Below are 27,628 nucleotides of genomic sequence, written 5' to 3'. Positions count from 1 at the left end.
AAGAAGGCATCGTGGGATGGACGAGCAGCGGACGTTGGTGGCGCGTACGTAGAAGTTGGCAGACGTGAATACCGACGCGGTGTGGGCGCTGTGCTGCCGACTCGCTACTCGAGCATAATCAGTTGCTCTCAAACAAAGATATTGCCCAAGAGACAGTTGCTTACGATGCGACCACCGTTGTTGTAGACAATTTCGCACCTAATCGAAATGTGGGTGTACGCTGAATCACTGCAGAATTATGTGTTGGTAGCGGCGCAATCAAATGAGCGCGTCTATCGTGGCGAATTGATTGTAGGCAATAAACCCAGCAGGCGCGGCAACAGAATGTTGTCCGAAGATGATGGTGAGTTGTCTGGCATTTTAGTAACTTTGTTAAAATACATATGTATGTACTATGTGCTATATATATGCATATATATTAATATTTTATAATTCTTTTGCTTTTAATTTTTGCTGTGCCGCACTGTTTGGAGTTTAGCCCTAAGCGTGCAACATTTGGGCGCATTAGTTTTATGGCGCTATTGTCTATTTGTTTAAGTTGGCAGTTCATCAAGTTAATTTCGTTTTCTCGTACATAAACACTTATTTACCTTATAACCAAATTCTGTGATTACGTGTTCGCGGACTTTGCTTTTGTTTGCTAAAACTCTGTCTTTTTTTCTTGTGGTTAGTGGTCATAAAACGATTAGTTGTTATTATACATGTCTGATTTGTGGCAATGCCATCTGGCGTGATATTTGTTTTTGTATGCAGAAAGGTTTGGGCACAAGTTTGGCTTCTATGGAAGCCGAAGCAAACATATTCTTAACTGCAATTACCTCCGTTTGGGCTTAAGTATTCTGTAGTGGGTTGTCACCTTCTTTAACCTTGCAATAATGTCAGTTCGGGTTGGTTGTCATCCAAGACATCTACTAGCAATCACAGGAAATGTTCTGTATTGACGCGGTCGGACCATAGAGAGAGGCGTGTTAGATGAGAGGAGTTCACTGGACATGCAAAAGAGTGGCATTAACGGACACTTTCATGAAACTATGCTTATAGATATAAATACTTATCTACATAATTTCCTATAAAAGCATACATACAGACATTCGTCTATTTGTGACAGTGATTGCTGCATGTCATTCTTTATTGACACATCGTTGCAATTACATTTATATATAAATACAATATACAAGATGCGTACCAAAGTAAACAGGACTTAAAAAAAAAATCAGAACAAATAGTTTTCTCGGCAAAATCAATTTATTTTATTCAAAATAGTCGCCTTCTGCTTCAATACAGCTTTTTGCACGATCCAAAAGCATGTCGCACGAGTGTTTTAGCTCGTTGACCGGTATGGCCGAGAGTATGCCGGTGCAAGCCTTTTGAATGGCCGCTACGTCTGCATAACGCTTTCCCCTTTCATGGGCAAATGCATTTTTCCGAAAAGGAAGAAGTCGCACGGCGCCATATCAGGTGAATACGGGAAGTGGTTAATGGTTAAAATGTGATTTTTGGTCAAATAATCGGTCACAATCGATACTTCGAGTGTTGGATTCTGAGCAATTTTTGGTCGTCAGTCAATTTGTGCGGAACAAACCGTGCACACAGCTTTCGTAAGCCCAAAAGTTCGGTCCACACGCGATAAATCGATGTTTTGGAGCTGTTCAATTCCATTTGCATGAATTTTAATGATGATTTCGACCGGTTTTTGATGAATTCACGCACAGTTTCGATGGAATTTCCGGTGATCATGGATTTTGATTGGCTCACATGTTGATCGCCATTTATGTCCTCACGACCACTTTGAAAACGTTGAAACCACAAGTGCACTCTGCTACGTGATAGGCAATCATCGCCATAAACTTGTTTCATCAATTGAAACGTTTCAGTAAAAGTTTTACCAATTTTAAAAGAAAATCTCTCTTGTTCGAAGCTCATTTTCGCACCGATAACACAAACATACTGACACTTAAAACACAATAACTTCACTTCCAATAAACGAAATGTCATGATATTCTCACTGGACAATCGATAAGGATAGCAGATTATAACGCACTAGTCGACATATAGATGACACTACCAGCGGGCGCTAGATTCAAAAAGTCCTTTTTACTTTGAAACACACCTTGTATATATATATATATAGATATACATTTATGTACATACATATAAGTATATAGTCGTAGCAGTTCCCCATGCGCTTCCTCAACGCAATCCGTCAATTGACCGCGAATGCTTTTGTTCCACAATTCATCTGCCCGCTGGTATTTAACACTTTATCGTTGTTGGTAAACGATTAAATCGCGATTTAAATGCGCCTTCGGCTTAAACTGCCGCGACACGCACACTACAGTTGCGCGCTCGAGACGCAGCGAGCCGGCGCTTTGTTGGCAATGATGTGGCAGGGAAGTGCAAATGGTTGTTGTTATTTTTGTTGTTGTTGTCGTTGGCATGAATGTAATATTGCAAATCACTAAACGCGTACATATGTATATACAAATACAACACCAAATACATTGTTATTGCTGACTGTTGCTTGTTATTTATGCTTAAATGGTTGCCTGTGTTGTTGTTGCTTTCTTTATAATATTTTGCGTTTGTGTTTATTTGTAGTTGTAACTTTTGATTTCACTATTAGTTTTTATTGCTATTTTTTATTGGTATTGTTGTTGTCTAATTGTTCTCTATGTATTCGCATGACGCTAATTTATGTGCCTTTGTAGGCAGCCCAAGCAATTCCCCAAGCGCAGACAAATGCTTTTGAGAATCAGTTCTCAAATAGTTGCAGGCACATTTATTCTTTGGTTATGCTATTTATTGCGAAGATAGAAATTCTGGCAACATTTGAGGCATTTTTAGTGACACAAGGCAAACTGGACTCCGCGTTCTTAGATGAAACATCTCTGTGCTTTTATAGAACTGGCTTCAGTAGAGTATTTTTTATCTTCGTGAAGACCAAAATTTATCAAGAGCGCATTCATAAGTTGTCTGACAACGTATTTATTTTTTAATAAGGGGATTTGCCTAGTCTTTTGAATATTCAAGCTACTACTCGAATGTTCTGGACATTATGCAAGGTGTTTTCTTAAGCATTGAAATTTTTTTGTTAAATAAGTTTAAAATGTTATCTTAAAGACTTCATGCTAGCTGCTTAAAAAGGAGCGCAAAAAGCTTTGTTGGAGAAAATCTCTTTCTTTCCTTCTCTGTCTCATAGTTATACCATTGAGATCGCGGCTAGAGGTTATGTCTGTTGTTTGTATTAGTTTGGTATAAATGTCTAGGCAAGATCGAATATTTTAGGCTTGAGCTGAAGTAATATGTTATGTATATGTCTTAGCAGGCACTGGCGACGATCCGCTCCTGTGCGAGTGCATTCTGGCCTAGTGTAAAACACGAGAGATCTACGAAACTATTTGTCTTAAGAAAAGTTCATCTTGCTGCAATCGAAGGAGCTCTTACTGGATGTTAGCCTAGAGACATTTATGCGGTAAGGCAAAGAATTTTAGCGGACGCTAGTTGTCAAAGTTGTATGGAGAAAGGTGAGGTGGAAAATCCAGTAATTTTTCTTTCATTGTATAGCCCTTGCAAAGAATCGGTTGAAATATTTCGGCAGTTTTACATTCAGCGAACCGCCTCAACAAAGTTGTGATAGGCTCAAAGCACTTTTGTTGATTTGTAAGGGTCTTATGATACATTATTTATGCGTTTTTAGGTACCACATTGCAACGACGTTCTAACTGCTGCTCAAGTGTGCTCCGTTAGGATCGACTTCCTAACTTAACCTGGCCTTATGTCTTATTAACATAATTTGTTTACCTTTCCTATAATTGCATGGACATGGTTGCGAATGAACTCAAAACTACTCAAAGAGTGCATGAACTCGTTAGCTGTAGCATCAATCTAGAGTATTTCCATATTAATCTTGTCTGGGTGCGGAAATAGTGAAGACGATGAGCTCGCAAGAAAGAGCATCTTTACCCAAATCCTTTCAGGATGGGAATGAGAAGATGTTTCCATGTCTACGGACACTAGGGTACTGGATCTACCGACTTCGCACGAGCTCAGTAAGTGTTGGACAGCAACCAGCACTTGTGAGATTGGAAAAGCTCTTGGCAAGGCTCACATGTCGGCAATGATAGGTGTACTAACTGGACAGTGCCCCATTGACAAACAGATGGTGAGGCTAACAATTTTGGAGGACGCAACTTGTCAGAGGTGCAAGGATGAAGTGAGTTGGAAACATTGTAAACTTTAAGCGAGTTGTGAATATTTTTTTCATACATTGTCGCGACTGTCTTAATCGACTTTATTCAACTAATGTACTTACATATATTTAGAGAGTTTGAGAGAACTGTATCCAGATCATCTTAGCGAAAAAGTTATGGTCGAATGAGAATTTGAAAATATTTATATCTTGATTAACATGGTGTAAAGTTCTATAAAATTATATTCATGGACTCGTACAACATTTGTAACATCAGTTCTATTGCATTTAACGATGAGATATTTAAATCAGAACATTTTCTTGCCTTGAGTTTCGAAAATTGGTCGGTTGATTGAAAAAAGCTACGAAAGTCTGATAAACCTATTTTATATAGCACACTGATAGTTCCTGCTACATATATTGGTCGTTTTTTTTTTTGTAAATTCAAGGCTTCATTGTATAAAAACGGTTACAAAAATGCTATTCAAAATATTGGCCGGCGCTAGCTACTACTTTTGACCATCTTTCTGGCAGCATGCGTATTCCGTGACGAAAGAACTCGACATCTTTCGAGTCGATCCAAGTATCAATCCAATTTTTGGCTTCTTCATATGAACTGAAATGCTCGTTAACTAGACCGTGTGCCATCGATCGGAACAAGTGGTAGTCAGATGGCGCAATGTCTGGAGAATACGGCGGGTGGGGTAAGATCTTCCATTTCAGCGCCTCCAAATATTTTTTGACCACCTTTGCGACGTGAGGCCTAGCATTTTCATGCTGGAGAATGACTTTATCGTATCTTTCTTCGTACTGTGGCCGTTTTTCTTTTAGTGCTTGGCTCAAACGCATCAATTGCGTTCGGTATCGATCTCCTGTGATGGTTTCACTTGGCTTTAGCAGCTCATAATATATCACCCCCAGCTGGTTTCACCAAATGCAGAGCATGACCTTGGCGCAGTGAATGTTCGGTTTTGCCGTCGACGTGGAGGCATGTCCAGGCTTTCTCCATGACTTTCTTCACTTAGGATTATCGTGGTGGACCCATTTTTCGTCGCCAGTTACAATGCGATGTAAAAATCCCTATCGGTTGTGCCTTTGAAGCAGCTGTTCACAAGCAAAGAAGCGCCGTTCGACATCTCTTGGTTTCAAGTCGTAAGGAACCCAGTTTCCTTGTTTCTGAAACATTCCCATGCGCTTGCTGTGTCACTTGCAACGATTCGGCCAATTCTTTTTGGGTTTGAAACGCATCTTGGTCGAGTAGTGCTTCCAATTCAGCATCTTCGAAAATCTTCTCCCTTCCACCACCATGCCGGTCTTCGACTTCATAATCACCATTCTTAAAACGTTGAAACCATTCACGACATGTGCTTTCACTTAGAACAGCCTCACCGTACGTATCCGAAAGCATTTGATGAGCCTCAGCCGCACTTTTCTTGGAATTAAAAAAAACAAGCAAAATTTCCCGCAAATGTCGAGAGTTCGGCTCAAAAAGTGACATTTTCAGTTGAGACTAAATTTTGGATGCAAACAGATCTCTACAAATATTTTGTTGTGTTAGTGTTGACACAAATGTCCAAGATCGATATATAATGATTTAATCGATCAGTGCTTGACCCTAGAGAGATCTACTCGAAAACGGCGGAAGCAAAGTCGTAGACCTAATCCGCTCGCTCTATTATACTTTCTCTAAAGCAGCAAAAAAGATTTATCTGTTCAACCTTCGAAACATCGCCAGGAAACATTCGTCCGATAGTAGCGATTATTTTCCTATATACTTAAAGCTTTGCTTTCTCATATATAATATTCTGTAGTAACCTCTTCTTCTAACTCCTGACAGCATCTACCATTGTGTTTATATAGTGTTCTCAGTCTCCCCTTTATATTTTAATAGTTGGCATGTTCAGCCCATATTCCATTCATTTGCTAGTCTACTTGTTAAGCAAGTTAGGGATTGACTCCACCGAGACTCAGCAATATTTATAACAAGAGTATCGATTAAATTTCTACAAGTCAAGCAGCCATTACCCTACAATTAGAATCATATAAATTCCCTCCTTTTCGAAGTCCAATTGTAGTGTTATTGTGTAGTCAGTTGTTAGATCCACTAAGATAGCAAGGTATTTGTTAACCACTTTTGACAAAAAACCTAAGAGACTTTAGTGAAAGGTTCCTTAACTAAATTGACAGAATGCTGCTGAGTTGACAGTGCTTGGCCGGCTAAAAATCTCGTAGACCCAACTGTCCTGGGAACGAATTGCAAAACATTGCAGTAGTCTGGTAGTCCAAAGACGATTCTGGTATCTAATCTTACTGAAAAGGTAAGACCTCCTACTCGATTATCTAGTTTGAAGCTAACCATATAGCTGTCAACGGAAAGTTTGGGTGAAAGTTCGTAAACATCAAATTAAAGAACACGTTGCCGCATTGTACGTAAACTATTTTGTTCTGATTCTAACCACTGAATCACCAACAAGCAACTCCATTACAACTTTTATGTGTTCCCAACGCAAAATGTTTTTTAACAACAAATACACAATCCGTCCATACAATAGTGAAACCTCTAAACTCGTTGCAAAGCCGCTTGCTGCCGCAGTCGCCATCCGCGCATTATCTATTCTAGTTTGAAGGGGTGCAAGGGGTTTCGCATAATTCTACGGCAAGTACGCACATTATTTTGCTGCTTTTGTTCTCAGTATTCCTTGATTTATTTGCTGCCGCCAGCTCGTGTGCCAACAATAAAACGCATTTTCCGCCATCAGTCACGTCCATAATTCTAAGCGTGTGCCAGCGCTGCGGGCTAATAAGTATGTAAGTGTGTGTCATGCCATATATCAAATAGACTTATTGAATGTCGAAATATACTAAATTTATGTTTTTAAGCGTTATTCTCTTTGCGCACAGCCATTTTTATTCAGAGTCTATGCTCTTCGCATTATTAGCGGCCATAATGAATGGCTGTGTGTCAATTTAAACGCAATAAAAAGTAAAGCAAAAATGCCAGAAAGTTCTGCATTCTAGCAGAATCATCGTTGCAGATAATTGCTCGATAACTGATTGCATTAAATTGCATGACGAGCGCTGATTGCAACGCGTGGCAGCAAAGCGCAGCAGCAACGATTCGCTGGAAGCGGCGGCTGTACGTTAAACGCGTTGCGTAGAGTGGAGAGCGAACTTTACAATTTATATGCTGACTACTTGTACACTACTTATATAATTTATTGCATTTCGTATGAACAAAATTATCGAGTAATTGGGAAAATTTCACAGATTGTTCGGTCAGTTTGTATGACAACTATAAGATATAGTGACTGCGGCTGAAAAATTTGTTCGGAGATCGCAGCATTGCCTTATGCAATTATTAAAGCGAAATATTGCGCAGCTATCTTGTCAAATAAGAAAGCTTTTCATACAAATACTTGACTCCGATCGGCCGGTTGGTAGAGCATTACACTGTCGAGAACTGTCCATCAACTCCAGTAACTGGATCGCTGGGCCTCGAGACTAGCTTAGTAAGCTACTGGGTTACTGCCATCAGTTGTGCAGTTGCAAGGTCCTTCCGGCCCGGAATATATCGGTATATGTAGCCTATGGAAGTCTTCGCCCTCAGCAAGCTTCACCTTTCAATAATTGTAGGAGTACTAACTGGAAACTGTCCTATCGGGAGATTCATGCAGTAAAATTGTACAAGTACATATTATGCCGGCTGCATCAGCTGTTTAGAGACACGTCTCAAATCTGCCTCCATATATGTCACTCTTAGACATCCACGTGTTATGAAAAACAAGAAATGAGACACCTTAACACTTTTAGGATAGGTTCGGGGCGCTTTTCCGATAGCTAATATCCAACTACAGGCGTTTTTAGTTTGGTTTAACAAAGAACTGAACTTAACTGAACTAAGTGTAATCCTGCCGCCGTACTGAGGGTCAGCCACCTAACCTAGCCTAACCTTAGGCAATAACTTGTGCCAAATTTTGTGAACATATCTTGTCTAATGAACTCCGGCAGTTCAGTTTGTATGACAGATATATGTTAAATATAGTGGTCCGATATCGACAGTTCCGAAAATGGGGGTCCAAAATTTCAGATCAATATCTCAAAAACTGTCGGACTAATTCATGTTTACACAGACGGACGAACAGATGGATGCACGGACTTCATTTAATCAACTTAGTTGGTCACGCTGATTATTTATACATACTATATAAGAGGGTTTTAAATAGGGATGCTACAAAAGTAGACCGAAAGGGTTAGCACACGACACCAGAGAGCGCGACCGTCCTAATCGTCCTGTCTGATCAACAAATGAGCGTCTAGTGTAAGGATTTGAATCCATAGGCATAGTAAAGAACGTTACCGTATCAGTGAGGCAAAGAAGTGCTCGTAGTCTCGAGCACATTGCGCAGTGCATAGTGCATCAATTGCGGAAGACCCAAATCAGTCCTTCATACGTCGTTCTCAAGCATTGGACATCTCTATGACATTGTTGTGGTGAATTTGGCGAAAAGATCTTGGCATACATTCTTACAAGATCAAATTGACGCAAGAACTGAAGCCGCTTGACCACCAGAAAGCTCGTGAATCGCTCTGAGCAACATTTTGAAAATGATCCGGATTTTCAACGAAAAATCATCTGCAGCGATGAGTCTCATTTCTGGCTGAATGGCCTCGTCAATAAGCGAAATATGCATTATTGGTCAGGCAACAATCCATACGTAGTACATGAGTCACCATTGCATACCGAAAAAAGAACGGTTTCGTGCGGTTTATGGGCCGGCGGCGTCAGTAGTCCGTACGTTTTCCGCGATGCTTAAGAAAGGCACGTTACTATGAATGGGAATCGTTACCGCTCAATGATAACTGAATATTTTTGGCCCGATTTGGATGATATGGACTTGGCCAATATGTGGTTCCAACAGGACGGCACCACAACCCACATAGCGAATGTCAAAGTCGATTAATTGAAAACCAAGTTTGGTGAACTAAGTGGTCCAGTCAATTAGCCGCCTCGGTCGCCCAGAAGCCAGCGACAGTTTATGAACTTTGTACGAATATCGAAAGGTAATTTGCAGCAATATCGGCTGATTTATGCTTGAAAATCTTCGAAAATTTGGTTCAGCGTCTGAACTACTGCATGCGTCCCCGTGGTGGCTTTGCAAAAGTTCAGGGTATAGAGCGAAGATAGGGGCACCTTCACTATTATATTTCCAACCTTTACTTTTTTTATTACAAAACCTTGTAAGTTTTTGAAACTTACAGAGAATCTCTAAGCCAAAAAACACTTCGAAATCTTCTGAAAGCTCAACAATTACTCAGTGGCACACCGCTAGGACTCTCTTCCCTACAATTTATGTCTCAATGCGTGATGCTTACCAACCCTACATTTAATAGCTGCTTTCAAAACACTTTTCGTTCGCTGCGCTTGCGTTTTGATTTATTTCGATTCGTTTTATTTCGAAAACAATGCTTTTATGAGCGCCTAAAACTGTGCTACGGCAAAAACAACAGCAAACAATACACCATAGAAATGCGTAAGACAAAAGCATAAATAACGCAAATGAACTCGAAACTGGCATTTCAGCATTTCTGCGCTCAACCCAACAATCTGAAGCAGTCTAATGACTGAACTAAAGCATTGCCTCGGCACAATTTGGTTGAACGCGCGTGAGAGCCCACTACAGTTATAAGCTCGTAAATTATATAAGAGAGTTGCTTATTCATGTACATTCTATTATCGTGTGCTTGTGTTTGTGTGCGTGCCTCATAAATCCATTGATTTTCCATATTTTATTAGCATTCAAATTTTGCCGCTATTCAACTTTTCTACACCATTCAATTTGCAGCTGCTCTATGCAGCATATATTTTCTCTTTTCGATTTTCCGAATTTATGTATGCTGAATTTGCAATTTATTGCTATATATTTTGTTGCTGCTTGCGCGTATATGACTGTCTGCTTCACATCCCAAAGCGCAATGTTGCGCCTCATTGCGGCAGCCAGTAAGCGGTAAACTATTATTAAATATACTTTATACGTATGTTCTACTATGTTTTCGCTTGGTTGGTTGAAGTAAATATAGTAAATAGATAAGAATTAATACATGAAAATGATTTCGTCTACTCTCTCCAGATGTGGTTATTATCGGGTTCCATATGAAAAAGTGAAATAGAAAACTAACAACACGCTTCAAATAACTGCTCACATTATTCATAAAATGTCCTGTAAAAAAGCAATTTTTTCTATAGACACATACACATACATAGATATATATTAAGCTGTCCATTAAGTCCCATTTTTTTTATATCCTGAATAGCTAAGTTTGCCACGATATTTGTAAAAATCCGAAGGAAACGTCGAATACCATTTAATGTATATATATATGTATGTGACCTTGTCTACGAAAAGGGGGCTAACGTGCGAAAACTAGTTTTCTGGGAAAAGCTGTTAAAAATAATCGTCTGTTTCTCGTTATCTCATTAATTGTTCTCATTTTTTTGACACCTAAGCCCCTTTTCGTAGACCAGGTCACATATATGTATATATATATGGCGTCGAGTCCGTGTAGCCATATCCACCTGCTTGTCCGTCTGTATATCCGTATAAGCACACTAGTCCCTTTGTTTTTATGATATTGAGCTACAATTTCGTACACGCCCTTTTGTCTCTAAGAAGCTGCCCATTTGCCGGAATCACTGATATCGCATAAACTTCCTTATTTGACGACATATTTTCAAAAAATCTGTCACGAATAATTGTTTGAGGAAATGTTGTAATCTGCGAAAAAATTGTTCAGATCGAGTCACTATAGGATATAGCTGTCATACAAACTGAATGATCGGAATCGAGTACTTGTGCGTAAAGCCTTTTCATTTGGCAAGATATCTTCACGAGATTTGGCACAGCTTATTACCCAAAGTATCACTACAGTCTCCAAAAAGCTTCTTAAGATCGGACAACCATAACATATAGCTACCATACAAACTGACGGATCAAAATAAAAAACTTTTTTATTTGGCAAGATATCTTGACAAAATTTTGCACAGATTGTTCTATAAAGCATAGATACAATCTGCGGAGAAAACGTGCAGATTGGGGCACTATATCATATATCTGCCATACAAACTGACGAATCAAGCCCAAGTCCTTGAGGTAGTAGTCTGGTAACTTGGGTTCAAAAAATCGAATGACATGTCTATAGATTAAGAATGATCAAGAATATTTGCTTTCGGATAACATCAAGAGCCAAAATCAACCGGGCCACCTACGTGTATTTTTTTTGAGGTTCCAACTTCGAGTGGCAATAATAATTCACAAAAAATTATTATGAATGATGAAACACATACATCAACTATGATATTTCGATTAAGTTAAGCGTTTACGAGATATTCATCGTCAAACATCAATGCATATTAAGGTGGATCAAAAAAAAATTTTTTTTTTTTCGTTTTGTACTCTGAAAAATAGGTTCCTAGACACCTCTTAAGAAAGCCTATAAGTTTCATCATTCATAATAATTTTTTTTCATTGAGTTATAAAATTCATAAGAAATGAAAAATTTTCCCAAAAATAGTCAAATTTCATCCGTTAATATCTTTTAAACGGTTGGGTTTACGAAAAAATCATAAGAGACCATATTTTAGAGCATTCAATTTCCTTCAAAACCTAATTAACAAGATATTTTTTCAAGTAGTTGGAAGCGAGATATAAATTTTTCTATCTGATAATAAGAAAAAATAGAAAACCGTTAGGCGGAGGACCTTCCCGTTACAATTAAAAAGTCATATTTGGAGAGGCTTTCTTAGAGGTGTCTAGGAACCTATTTTTGCGAGTACCAATTGAAAAAAAAAATATATTTTTGAATCACCCTAATGTATATCCTTTCATGCTATTAAAAATACATTGCAAGGGTATCATAGCTTCGGTGTAGCCGAAATTAATGTTTGTAGTTCTTTTCAAGCGCCGCCTGAAGTTTCTGTTTTTTTCCTTAAATAAAGGATCCAATGTAAACAAACTTGTTTTTTTTTAGTTTCTTGTTTTTCTTTTTTCTAACTTAACCCATGCTCTAATAAGTATATTTATTTACACTGCGTAGACAATATATATATATTTATGTAAACATAATCACATGTTTCTTCATAAAATTTTTTTTATCCTTTTTCTCTCACTCCTAACCACATACTATAACTGTTATTAAGTATAAATTTACGCCTTATCTGTTGCCCACTGTGGCATCCTTTTTCCTGTCGCCAAATCCCTTACGCTAGCTAATCCTTTTTTATTGCTCATACAACACACTTTATTGTCACATAACTTTTGTTAACAATTTCGAAATGTTTCCTTATTTCATTATTTTTACGATTTTCATTGTCTGCACGCAATTTTATAGGGATTAAATGAAATATGTGCACTTTATTTCTATAGAATCGTTTCAATGTGTTAAAGGATGCAGTAGAATGCATACATTTATGAATATATTTAAAAGCAGTTGTAGTTGTTGTTGTCGTAGTGAGGAAGATAGTGTTAATTTGTTGGCTAAAAAATGCAGTAATAGTTGACTTCATAAATTTAAAATCAATTAGGAGATTGGGCAATACTATTTGATGCGTTCTGCTAGGAACGGTCATTTGAGTGTGAATTACTTCACTTGGAAAGCGTGCAATTAGGAGACCATAAAGTTACCTACACTATGCCTAAGGCTGAATTTCCTAATTTACAGATTATCTTAAAGAAATTTTTTGTTGACAGCTTATTCTGACAATAATGTTATCTGCAGCTTTCATGTCCAGAATGGATACTTAGTATATAGGTTTACATAACTTCCATTAATCCGATGTAAGGTCTCCCACACTGCTGTTTCTTTGTAAACCTTCTTCAAGTTCAACTTCTTTCAAAAGAGTTTAAGTGTATGACTTGAGATGACTTTCTCTAAAGAAATTTGGACATTGTTAAAAAAATTGGTTTTTGACTTTGATAAACTATTTTTTTCGCCTAATTGTAGGCAGCATTTAATTAAAAGAATATTTCAGAATTTCTGCCAAAGGAGTTTAAGAGGGATAACTTGTGCCGACTTTCTCTAAAGAAATTTTTACATTATTATTTAATCAAATGTGTACTGGTTTGCGACTTTGCTAAAGTACTTTTTTCGCTTAATTGAAGCCATCATATAATTAAAAGTATGTTTCAGAGCTCCTGTCTTATGAGTTTAAAGATATCTTGGTATAACTTTCTCAACAGAAATTCATATATTGTATTTTAAGGGTTTGTGACTTTGCTGAGATAGTTTTTTCGCCTCATTGTAGGCAACATTTGTTTAATACAATATTTCGCACTTCGAACATTACGGAATTCAGATTTTTACATTTAAAGATATCAATTCATCAATATGTCAGACATTTTTTACATTTTTCTTCATTAAAATAACGCTGTCTCATTACAAAAATGTTCCCTACATCGTCCCAAGTATATGTATATATTACACGCATATATAGATATACACAAATAAACTATTTTACCATGTTGCATGCAGCAAACATCATAAATAACAAAATTCATTTGCATCATATCAAATATAGGGGAAAATCATGCAAGTGAATTTCTAAACTCCTATCCCGTCGCAGTGGCGCCCAAAAGTATGTTATAAATATGAAACTAAGTGTCATAGCGCCCCAACAGACTAGACACAATACATCAGCGGCCACCAGCACAACTGAGCAAACATATATTTATCATTGCAGCAGCTGCATATATAAGCGTCAGAAATGCATGAATAATATAGTACGAGTATTTTTGAAAAATACATAACTAAAAGCAACAAAAATTGCGAGAGCAAAGTAAAATAATCACCAAGCATGATGGATGCTAGCATGCAAAGTAAATCTGCAAACAATAGCAAAAATTGGTCAACACAAGTCACCGAAGTATCAACCGGAAATATGAGCGATTGCATAAGCCAAACAGTGTGAAAATGTTCAAACGAAAGCGAGAGTAAAAAGTAAATAAGAATAAAAAATTACAGAAAAGCCAAAAATAAAAAGTGAAAATGCAACAGTGACTGTTTAGTTGCTTTTATCACTTTTATGTATATTACAACAAAGTCGATATATTTGTTTTGTGGCAATGAGATTTTTCTTACTTTGCGTCATGCTAGTAAAACGAACCCCCAAGCTGACTTGAGATTGACAAATAGCTGAGCATTCACGAAAGTCTTATTAAAAAATGGAAACGAAAAAAGCTTGCGATAAATAAGTATTCATCACACAGGCTTAAAAACTCGCCATATATGATGTGGTAGCGGCGTTTTTATGTGATTTGCTGCTACACATGTGTATGTGGCAGCCGTAAAAAGCTTGTATTGAATGGCTTTGTAAGTAGATTGGAAAAGAAGTATCAGTGGCTTGGCCATTTTTCAGTTTTTCTTTCTTGCTTTACTTTTTGCCAAAATTTTGCTGGTTGAAAAGTAGAAGGTATTCTAATTTTTTATATTTGATGTTTTTTCTCAACTTTCTGAAGCAAATTCTTCGAAAAGCTTTACAAAGTTAACTTTGTATAATTTTTTATACTCTTGCCATCTGTTGCTATAGAGTATACAGTTTTTAATGTCTATAAATTTGTATTATGAATATGAAGATCTCTAAAGAATACTGTTATCGGTGATGTAAAACCCTCTAGTAGCTTGCCGGCCTTGTACATCTTACTTACATTTCACCCTGAACAGGATATACTGTATTAAGTTGGCCAGTAATTTGTAACACCCAGAAGAAAAATGATGATCAACTTGACGAACTAAGTCGGTTTAGCCATGGCCATCTGTCGATCCTCCTGATCGTCTGTATATACACGAAAAAGTCCTGCAGTTGTTTAGAAATCGGCTTTAAATTTTGCACACGTTCTTTTCTCATCAAGAAGCTACTCATTTTTGGAACGGATGATATTGGTTCACTGCTATACAAAATGAACAATCCAACCTAAGTCCTTGTCTGGAAAACTTTTTTATTTGACCAGATTTCTTAACAAAATTTTGCATACATTATTATGTAAGACTTCGATATAATATCTCAAGAAACTGCTTAGATCAGACAACCATAGCATATAATTGCCGTACAAACTGGCCGATCAAACTCAAGTCCTTGTATGGGAAATTCTTTCATGTGTCAAGGTATCTTTACGAAATTTGGCAGAAATTATTGTTAAAAGCATCGCTATCATATTCTAGGAAGTAAATTTAGATCGCACTGCTATAGCATATACATAGCTGCCATACAAACTGGCCGATTCAATTAAAGTCCTTGTATGGAAAACTTTTTTATTTGTCAAGCTATCTTCGCGAAATTTGGCAGTAGCTATTACTTAATATATCGCTACAAATTTCCGAAAAAATTTTAAAGATCGGGGCACTATAGCATGTAGCGGCCATACAAACTGACCAAACAAAATCAAGAAAAAATATATTTTTTTCAGTTTTCTTCTTCAAAAGTGCAACTGTGAAGGGCATTATTATTATTAACATTTTTTCTCGTTATTATAGCAAATGAAATATAAAATTGGACTGTCTTCCAAAATATTAATTTGCTTCTCTGTGATATCATTTGCTGCGATTTTTAGCCTTAATGATCTGGCATACCTACTACCTTCTGATTGCATCTCTAGATAAATGTATGAACATTATACAGAAGTACTCCACGAAATATTTATTTTTGCGTTAGGTACTGTGATTAAAGAAGTATGATCGTTCATATACTGACTTTCATACAAGATCACTTGATCTGTTTTTCGAAGTTTAGAATTCATTTTACTATGGTTACTCTAAACATATTTCAGTTTGGTGCATTACCATGGTACAAATCTAACTGCTGGCTTCGACTGCCTTATGAAAAGTGGCAAACCTTACCTGTGGGTTTTCATATCTGCTGTTATGACTATTTATTATACTAAATAATAATCTATATATAACAAGAAGCAACTTTTAAAGCCTTGACTTCGACTAAACCTCACTATGTAGCTTTTGCTCTTCGTGGTTTATAATCTGGTCACAAGGTTACTTGGCTCGTTCGATTGAATTATATACTTTTTTACGTAAAGTTTCTGAACTGAAGTCCCTGAAGAGTCTGAATATTCTCTAGTCTTTCTTCTTCTTCTCTTCTCTAGTCTTTATACCAATATTTTCAAGACCCACAACAGTCTGTTTCTTCTCTTTATATATATAAAATCCTTAATAAAAAATAACTTAATCGCTAGGTGGCGCTGTATTCGATGTACTACCAAAGAATTATATAACCATTTGCATATTGAAACTGCAATTTCTTTACACTATCATATTTTATTGCTCTGAAAGAATATCTTTCTACAAAAGTCTGACTTTCTTATCTCACTTTAATTTATTGAAACTGTTCACTTTCCATTATTTGAATTCCCTTTGGCTGCACGCTTCGTAACTTCTACTTTTCTCTGCGTCAAACTCACATATACAGTTTGACTATACCCCCACGCTCCTCTGCCGCCACCATTGTGCTTGAATGCATTGCGATAACTTTGAAATAACCTTTCATATATCCTGCCATGTTCTGCTGTCAATAGCAGACATGTTGAATCGCCGCTTAACTCCTTCACATAGCTCATCCATGTAAATATGTATGTATGACTGCATGTGTGCATTCGTGTTTCCATTTGTGTTTTGCTGTTGTTCTTCTAAATGGATTGAAATTGTATTGATATTCGCGGTGTTCAGCGCTTACCATTGGCAATATTTGCATCCTCGCAACAGCGCACACACACACGCTAGCATACATATTTATTTAGAGCTAGTGGTTTGTGCGAAAATCAATTTCTATGCGTGCATTGCATTTGCATTGCTCTTCTCTCGCTTGTTCCTTGTATGCAATAGTGTTTTTTACATTCTCCTTTGGCTTTCATCCTTCAAGCTGTCTGCTTTTGCTGAGCGCGTACATAGTTTTTGTTTGTTTGCGGGATAAATGCTGCCATGAGGGATTTGTTCACAACCGGCAAGTGAGCGTTTGTGTGTGGTTGGGTAGAATCGCATTTTCTTTTGCACATGAGTCGCTTCTCGCATTCACTGGGGTCACGTTCTGGCCTTCATCTGAGTGCTGATGTGGCAATCAATTGCGTCTGGGTCTTCTTTAAGATGCGTGTTTTGTCTTTCCATTGTTTTGGTGCTTCATTTCGAAAGGGTTGTAGAGATAATACTTTCTCGGCAGTGACTTCTAGATTACTAATAAATGTTCATATGAGCGATTTGTCTTTAATAATTGATGAAAAATGTTATATAGTAAAGTTAGAAACCATTCTGGTGTGTGTCTCTGGTAAACTAATTTTTCGCCTAATTGTAGGCAACATATGCTTTCACCACATCCTGAACAGGATCTTTAAGTTTGCCACGCTGTTTGTATCACCTAAAAGAACGCGTCGAAGATTATACAAAATTTAGATATACTTATATAGTAAATGATCAGCGTGACGAGCTGAAACTATTGAGTCGATTTAGTCATGTCCGGATGTCTGTCTGTATACTCCTACTATTTCAACTTTTTTTATCAAGAAGTTGCTCATTTGTCAGAACCGGCGATATCAGTCAATTATAGCATATACTACAAGGTCTGTCGCAAAAGAAACAGGACTGTTAAAAAAAACAACAAAAATTAATATTTTTCAAAAGTTATATGTATTTTTTTATTCAAGGTAGTTTCTCTGTGCTTCGATACAGCGTTTAGCCCGATCAATTAGCATTTCAAATGAGTGTTTAAGGTCATTTTTCGGAATGCTCTTGAGAATATTGTTCGTCGCCTTTTGGATAGGTGAAATGTCCTGAAACCAGTGTCCTTTTATGGGCAAATGAAGTTTTCCAAATAGGTAAAAGTCACAGGGTGCCAGATCAGGTGAGTAGGGTGAGTGATTAATGGTTAAAATGGAGTGTTTTGTCAAAAAATCAGTGACAAGCGTCGACCGATGAATCGATTCATTATCGTGCAACAGACGCCAGGGCCCTGCCCCACGGTATTGTGGTCGAGCACGACGAATGCGTGACAAAAGACGCTTCATAACATCAAAGTAAAACACAGCATTAATCGTTTGGCCAGGTGGGACGAACTCTCGGTGTATACTACCCTCGGAATTGTAAAAACAAATCAAGATTGTCTTTATTTTTGACTTCTGAAGACGACCGACTTCTGATCGTCACAGAGGTCCTCTCGACCTTCTTGGAATCGCTTAAACCACTCATGCACATTACTACGGGATAGGCAATGATCACCATAAACTTTTTTTATCATTTGAAATGTTTCAGTACACGTTTTCCCAAGTTTAAAACAAAATTTAATATTTGCTCTTTGCATTTTACGACCGATGCAAAAGCTGCTGCCACTTTTTGATCGATAACATCGATTGTAGTTATCCAATTGTCTTAAAATTTTTACGAAATGTCAACAAGAGATGAAACTTTTTATTTCATATACCCACCAATAGGTGGCGCCACCAGAAACAGTTATATTTAAAAAGTTCTATTTCTTTTGAGATAGACCTTGTATGTACTATGGCTACGGTGCCGCCTTAATGAACTTTCTTCTTGATTTAAATATACTTCAGTTTTTTAGCCCTTAAACCTATATATTATGTAAATCAATCATCAAAGTAATTAGTAATGAAATTTTGGATATAAAGTGTTTGAGGTTGTTGACTTTGCTAAAAACAATTCTCCCAATTGTATACTACAGTTTTTTTCCTTTAAAGCGATATTTCGGAGTATTATATCATTAAAGTGTAGCCAACGTGTCGCCTTCCTTATTTTTGTTTTTCATCACACTAATTCATCAAAAAGACAAAAATGAAAGTCTTATATATAACTTCATATTCTACCAACGCTATACCTTCAGGTGAATGACTTCGCTGAAATATATCGATTGCCCAATTGATGACTTAAAGAGATTTATGTAAATAATTTTATATGAGTTATATTTGAGGGAGTCTTCCATATCGCTTATTTTGCAAAAAAGTACATCATCTTATTTTCTTATATCTCATGTTCTTACTTACAAATTATGAAGGGCAAGGCACGGCGAGGTTACCTACTTTCCTAAACGAAAACATACAGAAATTTCAAATTTAATGAGAAATGTTTATTATCATTCGAAAAAACATTCTTTGTCATTTATTTTTTGAGGATTATCTCTTTGAAATATTGGCTACGGCTACGTCTCAGATGGTCCATTCGTTGTGTTAAATTTTCATTGAGTCGTTCGAGTATTTCGACTGGTAATTGACGGATGACAAGCGTGATGTTTTGCTTCAAGGTATGAATCGAAGTGGGATTGTCCGCATAGACTTTAGACGTTACATATCCTCAAAGGGAAAAGTCTAACGGTTTGACAAGACACGATCTTGGTGGCAAATCGACCGTCCCAAAAAGTGAAATTATCTATTCACCGAAGTGTTTTCTCAATAGATTTATTGATTGATGCGATGTGTGAGGAGTGACACCGACTTGTTGAAGCCAAACGATTTAATTTCAGGCATCAAATAATCGGTGATCGGTGTGATCATAGTCGCCATTGACGGTTACGTTCTCATAGGCATCATTTTTGCAAAAATATGGACCGATGATTCCACCGACCCACAAACCACACCAAACCGTTGTTTTTTTATGACATTGCAGCTCTTGAATCTCTTTAGGTTGCTCTTCGTTCTGAATGCGGCAATTTTGCTTGCTTACATACCCATAGAGCCAGAAATGGGCCTTATCGCTGAACAAAATTTAACTCGAAAACATTGAATCTTCTTAGAACTTTTCAAAAGCCCTTAGATCAAAGCGATATTACTTCGGAGGGTCGTTGGGAAGTAATACTTTCGAATTATTTGTAAAATACCCACAGTATGTGCGTGCGATCAGCAAAACGGAAAATAGCTAGAAAGGTTTAAAAATGTTATATTAGTCTAAGATAAAACTCTGAACGACTATTCTCTGAATTAATCTTTAGTAACTACATCAATTTATCTCAACGGTTTATTTAATTCTCTCTATACTATTCTCTAATCGACTTTTAACATTAGCCTTTATCTGTTATTTTTGTTACAGCTCATACTAAACCACAGCTGCAAAATTACTTCAACGTCTATTCGAAGGTGAAGCTATTGCGCGCCAATAACTGTGAGGTCTGACACGAACGCGTCTGCTGAGCGCTCGCCACAGCGCCGGTCGGTGATAACGTACTCGGATACGCACTGCAAGTGCACCGAAAGTAAGTGTGTGTGCGGGTTTCCCTCTGTGAAATTTTTTGTGTTTTTTAGCAAGCTGACAATTAAACATATAGACAAAAGACTTTATGAAAACCGCACAGTTAAAAGCAACTTCCAAAATAATTTTAGCCATGTAATTAAAATGCCATTGCAATTACAAAAATAATAAAGTTATCATAACTTGTTGCCAAAAATAAATAAAACTGAAATATTGAATATTAAACGCATTAAAATTGGAAAATATGAAAATTTAATTAGAGCCGTGAGCTATTTTCATAGAATAATGAGTTCAAACTAAAAGTTAATTACAAATAATTCGAAAAATCTTTTTTTTTTTTTTACCGCTAATATGCAAACAAACACAACGTTCTGGCATTTAATGCTGCAGCAGGCGGTCGGCAGAGCTAGTTGCCGAAAGCCAATCGACAATAACGCTGCGTTTAACCATTGCTGTTGCCGTCATTTGCATTTCCCGTCAAATATTCAATATTTTTCAAATGATTTTCACTTGTTTAACTTTTTATAGATTTTATAGATTAATATTCATTTAAAAAAAAGCAAAATATCAATAACTACCGCACGTATGTATATAGTTACAAATGTGTGAACAATAAAAAAATGTGGTAGAGGCCAAGACCAGGACCAAATCGATTCAATTTCGACAACCGACAGTCATCCGAGTGGACTGACACAAGTCAGCGAAACATACGAAAAGATCTATGAATTGGGCTTCGAATGGCTTGCGCGAAATTTTCATCGAAAGAAGAGGTGATCGTCGAAACTGAGCACTATTTTCGGGACAAATCGTGCTAGAAAAATGTCGCTAAAATCAGTTTATCATCCTTGAATGGAACTATGTGTATTTTACTCTGCTAGGCCGGTGACTTCTCAATTGACCTAATGACTATAATTCTTATCGGTTTTCTTATATAAGGTATAAGGGGGCTAGGGAATATTTTGACCTGATTTAATGCAGTTTTGGGGTTCCAATATATTATTACCAGAAAAAGATGGCCGTAAGCTTTCAATAATATACCTCACACTTTGACCAATAAATAACCGCAAAATCAACAGAATTTCTTAAAATCCTTATATTAGGTATATAGAAGCTTGGGCAAATTTTCACTCGATAGGAGGACTGGATAAAATTTTTACCCGATTTTACCACTTTTAGACAAAATAACATATTGTTATCAGAAAAAATTCTATCTAAATTTAAATAATATATCGGTTTATATCTGTATATCTGTAGTTTACAATTTTATTTTATAAATACTTAGAACAACAATGTGCTGAATAAGCGCTGAAGAAAAACAATTTTTAATATTAATCTAACTTTTTTTACAGCTCGAAAACTGCGCACGTCTCGCTATTATCACCAAAGACCTCAGCATGATCCTTTGCCGGCGCCTTGCACTTTTCTTCCACGTTCGTTGAAACATCTCTTTTCCGAACAGTATCACAATACAGAAGCAAACCGATTATCTGGCCTGTATGAAACGTCAATGCGTAGAGCTTCTAAAGCACGTATGTACTTAACGCGGTGCCGACACCAGTTCGACTTATGAGAATGGATAAAAATCTCTCCGGCTGGCGACCATGCGGCGATTTGCCCATTTCCTATCATCAGTAGGTATTGGAGAAGTTAACGTGCCTTGATGAGTTTGGACATGTACTTGATTTGTTATTGTTGCTCGAACGCCTCGGAGTGGATTAAGATGTATATCCAATAACAGAAACAGAGAAGGACGTTTGCAAATTAGCAACTCGTGACGCAACTTCACCGGTAAATGTGGTCTTACTGTCTTCACTACAGACGGCCGTCAAGAATCCACAATCGATCGTGTCCGAACGAAAAAATAATCAAAGTGAGCAGGTGTTAATGACGAAGTGCTGGAAGTTGGTTCTATGAAAAATATTTCAGAGTTTAAAAAGGTTTAATAAAGATTTAAAAATAAACTAAGGGATTTTTAATTAAAAAAAAATGAAGAATGGAAATGGAAAAAGGTAAATGGTAAATGGTAAGAATTTCAGCAAAACTCATCTAAGTATTTATCACTTTTGCTGTGATATTAAGCTACAGTAACTAGTATATAAGGTATTTCCACAAACAGCTGTCGTTACGACTGTCTCTAAATGGTGCTCTCTCTCTCGGCTTGGTGCTCATTTGGGGCAGTGTTGCAATCATAGCTGCCGCAAGAATATCAAAGATAACACTGCGTTGCTTTTTCATGCCGCCAAAGCGATAATCATAATGCAAAAAAGCAACTACAACAACTACTTAACCGGTAACAGTAAGGAAATGGCGATAAAAGCATTAAAATGTTGCTGGTGACTATGCCTTTGCCTAGCACAAAGCCTCTCCCCTCCTTGCTTGTCTCTCACACCGCAACCGCTTTCACGCCTCCACTGCAATAATGAATGCCAACAGCTCGCAGCACTGTTTTGGTTTTACACATTCACTGACTTCCTCGCTTCCCATCACCCGCTTGCTGTCTACGCCGCTCTTTTGGATTACTATATTCTATTTTTCGTTGGTATTTCTTGCGGCTGAAATTAAGATCTACTTTGTAATTTTGTCATTTCATTTTACGTGTGCACGCTGCGGAGGGAGCGGCGTGCGAAAACTTGGAAAGCGTCATTTGGTGAAATGCTTTTGGGATTATGCAAAAAGCTCTTAGTGTCAGTTTGTTGCTTATCATTATCCAGCGACGCAAGGCATTTGAGCATGAAATATCTATATCTTCTAACTGTTTGTTGTCGCGCTTACTCTTAATAGTTGTTGTTTGAAGGTGAAGTGCTAGTTGAAAATTCTTCAATGAGCTGGCTTATTGAAAGTTTTTGAAATTTCGCATAAAATGTGACATAAAATGCTCAGCTGCTGCAATGAGCAAGCGTTCATTATGCTTGACTAGAGCTAGATCTTAGTATAATATTAGGAAAATAGAAGGTGGTAGTACAAGAAAAGTGAGGGGCTTATTGTTTCTTACTTGTTTGTTGCTAGAACGCGGCGGGCTCTACGGGTCCAGTTCATAAAAGCGTAAAAGTCGTTTGAAGTATGTTTCTCTTTAAGCTCGTGTCTATAAAGAAGAGAAACTTTGTTGTTGATATGCTTGTGGAGCAGCAGAAAACATACCCCAAATAATTTTTAGGAACATTGCCGAGTTCTAAGGACGTCGTGCTATTTCTGAAGAAAGTTTTTTTAAACCTGTGGTTTCGAAGAAGTAGCAAAAGGCATATAATTTGATGCTATGGCCAAGAATTTAGCTGCGGTATAAAGATACGGGTTTGCCATTGTATGACTTCGTGATGGTGAGCGCCACGGCCGACGCTAATAAATTTCAGCTGAGACGCCCAATTTTCGCCCACTTTTTGCAAGAGATGGAACTGCATGTCAGTAATAAATATTCTCTTTCAAGGCGTCAAATGTCTCGGGCTTATCTGCATAGACAACCGACTTCAAATAACTCTACCAAAAGTTTTCACCCAAAGTTTCTTTCAATAAATTGAATGTTTTGTAGATTGTATGGCTTGCAGCGCCGCTTTGTCGGAAACCAAGGTCGTTTCCATCAACATCCTTCAACTCAAATGCAGTGCCAATGTATAGCCAAAAACTAAAACTTAACTAGAACTAAATTTTCTTTCGAAAATTGGGATCGATGAGCATCTCATTTTGTACCCATTCACAGAAAGTGCGATGAGCTTGGTGGTCGTTCGGATCCACAGCAGCTCTAGCATCATCGGTCAGCGCTTTACGGCGTCTCTGAGGATGCGCATTATCCACTAGAGTAAACGTTGTGCGAATGCGACCCTTGGTTCCTGGAACGCCCGACTGTGTAGGACGATTATGTAGAATATTGGGCACAACGAGCGCTCCGTCGCGCCACTCAAAACGTTCTTTTGGTAATAATTTTGCAAGATTTACAAATTTCGTTTCGCAGCAAGTATTTTCATTATGAAATAACAAACCAAACCTGCAATAAATCAGATAATAGCTATCAGAAAGATCAACGCCGAAGAACGTGTTAATACCCATGCCTAGAAAATACACGTTACTTCCATCAGTTTGGTTTCTGTGGCATATCGAATGCTTTCTGAGTTGTAGATGATAAGCTTAGGTTAGCCTACACTGGCTGTCTTTCACGTCAGACATAGACTTACAGTCTTGCAGTCTTTTCGAGATCGCGTGGGTAGAAGAAGAAGCAGATTAAGCTATAACTGATTTTCGTATGGTTGCAGGTTAGATAAAGTTGCACCCAACCAGGGCATATACTTAGATGGACTTCTATAATATGGCTTGTCTAATAATTGTTTGTCAACTCCATATTTTTTTAGAACTGAAGATGGAACCAACGTCGACGTCAATGATGAGGGCTAGAGGTAAGTGATCGCCAATTTTTTGTTTCCTTGCGTCAATATCCAAAGCAAAAATGGTAAATAGTTTCAGCAGGATAATGCAATGACTACGAATTATATGGATTTCAAGAATTGACGATTTGTGTTCGTGAGACTACCGTTGTTTAGACTAGAAAATTTGCCGGTGAAGCAGATAAATTGGAACCCAACATTGAATGCGTTCTTCGTGAAGTCGAGATGGCTATGCAAACAAATCAGGAACATAATTAGATTGTATTCGAAAATAGGGATCAAATGTCCGAAATTCTGCAAAATACTCATTTATATAGAATTTCCGAATTAATTAAGTCAAAATTGTGTATATTATATTAGAAAGAAAACTTCTTTAACTCTTTTATCTTTCTTTTAAGGGCGCCCTTTACCTCGCTTTATATTTTACCATTTCTTGCAGGGTTCGAATTTAAAATTCGTACGCAATCTTAAACCACAAAATATTCCGCCTTTTGCAAACAATGTAATTTGTTCACTCGATCCGTTGGTATACCTCTGGCAAGTTTTCCCAAATAAATTCCTGGTCATCGCAAGAATGCACGAAAATACGAAATATCAACAAATTTCGACAACCTTTATGCGTGTACGTATATATGGGATGCGTGTGTGTGAACTTGTATAGGTTCGAGTTGATCAAATGGAGAACACCTTTCGAAGCATTCGAGGCTAGAGCTGAAGTAGAAATGCGAAAAGCAAACAAACAGATGTTGCAAGGGGTAAAATGTAAAGAAGAAAATACAGTTTGTTGTACAGCAACAAGCTACGAAGTATATGCTACATATGTATATAGTATACTTACATACATATGTAGGTGTATAAAAGGGTGTGTTCAACAACATTTGTGGTGACATAACCTGCGGCAGGTTGTTTCCCGGCGATAACCACACGCTTTGCCACATGTTGGCTTGAGACTTTCTCGGCTTTGCTCGTTTAGTGATTTTTCGAAAATTTTCACTTGGTTTGGCAGCCAAGGTGAAGTGATTGAGTTGGAAAAATTTGGAGTAAAGAAGAATGTTAAGATGCTGATGTGGATAGTGTTTGCGGTGTAAGGAAGCATGTGAGTAGAAGTACACGACCACGTTGCTTCACATGTGGCACGGTCAGGTATGGGTGTCTATATAGTTTTCGCTGGTAATATTGTATAATATTTGCTTAGTTATATGTCTGTACTTAAAATGAAATCTTGTTACCGGCTGAGTGAGCGACTAGAATATACTTCACATAAATATATATTTTAAAATAAATTTTTTACTACGTTTTATACTTCGTGAGTAAGGTCTTCGATAATACAACAAATTTTAGGCGTGTTTCTGCTAAGTCGGTTCTTTGTAACTTGTCGCCATTTTGAATGCATTTCATAATGTCACTCTCAAAGAAACCCTTAGTGCCACTATTTATCGATCAAAACAATGTTAGGTCGGCGAAAGAACAGCTCTTGGCTGGACAAAATCTATGTCAATTCCGAATTTCAACGACAAAATCATTCCCTAACGATAATCCCACAATAACTATAAAGTGGTTCTATAGAACGCGACTTCTTCAACCTGCTTCTGGAGGAAATAGTTCGAGCCGCAGAACTAAATAGCGAAGGTACCATCTTCTATAAGAGTGTACAGCTGCTGGCGTATGCCGATGATATTGGTATCATCGGCCTCAACACCCGCGCCGTTAGTTCTGCTTTCTCCAGGCTGGACAAGGAAGCACAGAAAATGGGTCTGGTAGTGAACGAGGGCAAGACGAAATATCTCCTGTCATCAAACAATCAGATGTCGCACTCGCGACTTGGCTCTCACGTCACTGTTGACAGTCATAACTTTGAAGTCGTAGATAATTTCGTCTATCTTGGAACCAGCGTAAACACCACCAACAATGTCAGCCTGGAAATCCAACGCAGGATAACTCTTGCCAACAGGTGCTACTTCGGACTGAGAAGGCAATTGAGAAGCAAAGTGCTCTCTCGACGAACAAAAACCAAACTCTATAAGTCACTCATAATTCCCGTCCTGCTATATGGTGCAGAGGTCTGGACGATGACAACATCTATTGAGTCGACATTACGAGTTTTCGAGAGAAAGTTTCTGCGGAAGATTTATGACCCTGTGCTCATTTGCAACGGCGAATATCGCATTCGATGGAACGATGAGCTGTACGAGATATACGACGACATTGACATAGTTCAGCGAATTAAAAGGCAGCGGCTACGCTGGCTAGGTCATGTTGTCCGAATTGATGAAAATACTGTCGCTCTGAAAGTATTCGACGCAGTACCCGCCGGTGGAAGCAGAGGAAGAGTAAGACCTCCACTCCGTTGGAAGGACCAGGTGGAGAGGGACCTGGCTACGCTTGCAATATCTAATTGGCGCCACGTAGCGAAAAGAAGAAACGACTGGCGCGCTGTTGTTAACTCGGCTATAATCGCGTAAGCGGTGTCTACGCCAATTAAGAAGAAAGAAGAAGAGGTTCTATAGAAACCTCCAAACCATGCATCCAGATCTTCTATCGAGCCGCTATCGATTTGTGTAGTCTGGGATTGCTCTGATGAAAAACCATTTCATTTCCATTTGATGAAGCTGACAGCCTGTGAGCGATTGCTTTTTTCAGACGGTCCAATTGTTGACAGTACAGTTCTGAAATAAAAACTCGGCCGTAGTGGAGCAGTTCTAAACGCAAGCAAACTCTTCTTGGCCGACAATCGTTTTCGCCGGTGCACCTCGATTCGACACCGACTGTTTCCGCTTGACGTTGTCGTAAGTCGTCAGCTTCAGGAATGGATCGGTTTTATTGCAATTCA

General features: G+C 37.8%; 1 pseudogene; it reads left to right on the top strand.

Moving 5' to 3' along the window:
* Positions 1-22,383, top strand: LOC120770765 (annotated as a pseudogene).
* Positions 22,384-27,628: the final 5,245 nt, after the last annotated feature.

Source organism: Bactrocera tryoni, chromosome 3, assembly GCF_016617805.1.
Source record: "Bactrocera tryoni isolate S06 chromosome 3, CSIRO_BtryS06_freeze2, whole genome shotgun sequence".
Classification (NCBI taxonomy): Eukaryota; Metazoa; Arthropoda; class Insecta; order Diptera; family Tephritidae; genus Bactrocera; species Bactrocera tryoni.
This window is presented reverse-complemented; position numbering and strand designations above follow the sequence as displayed.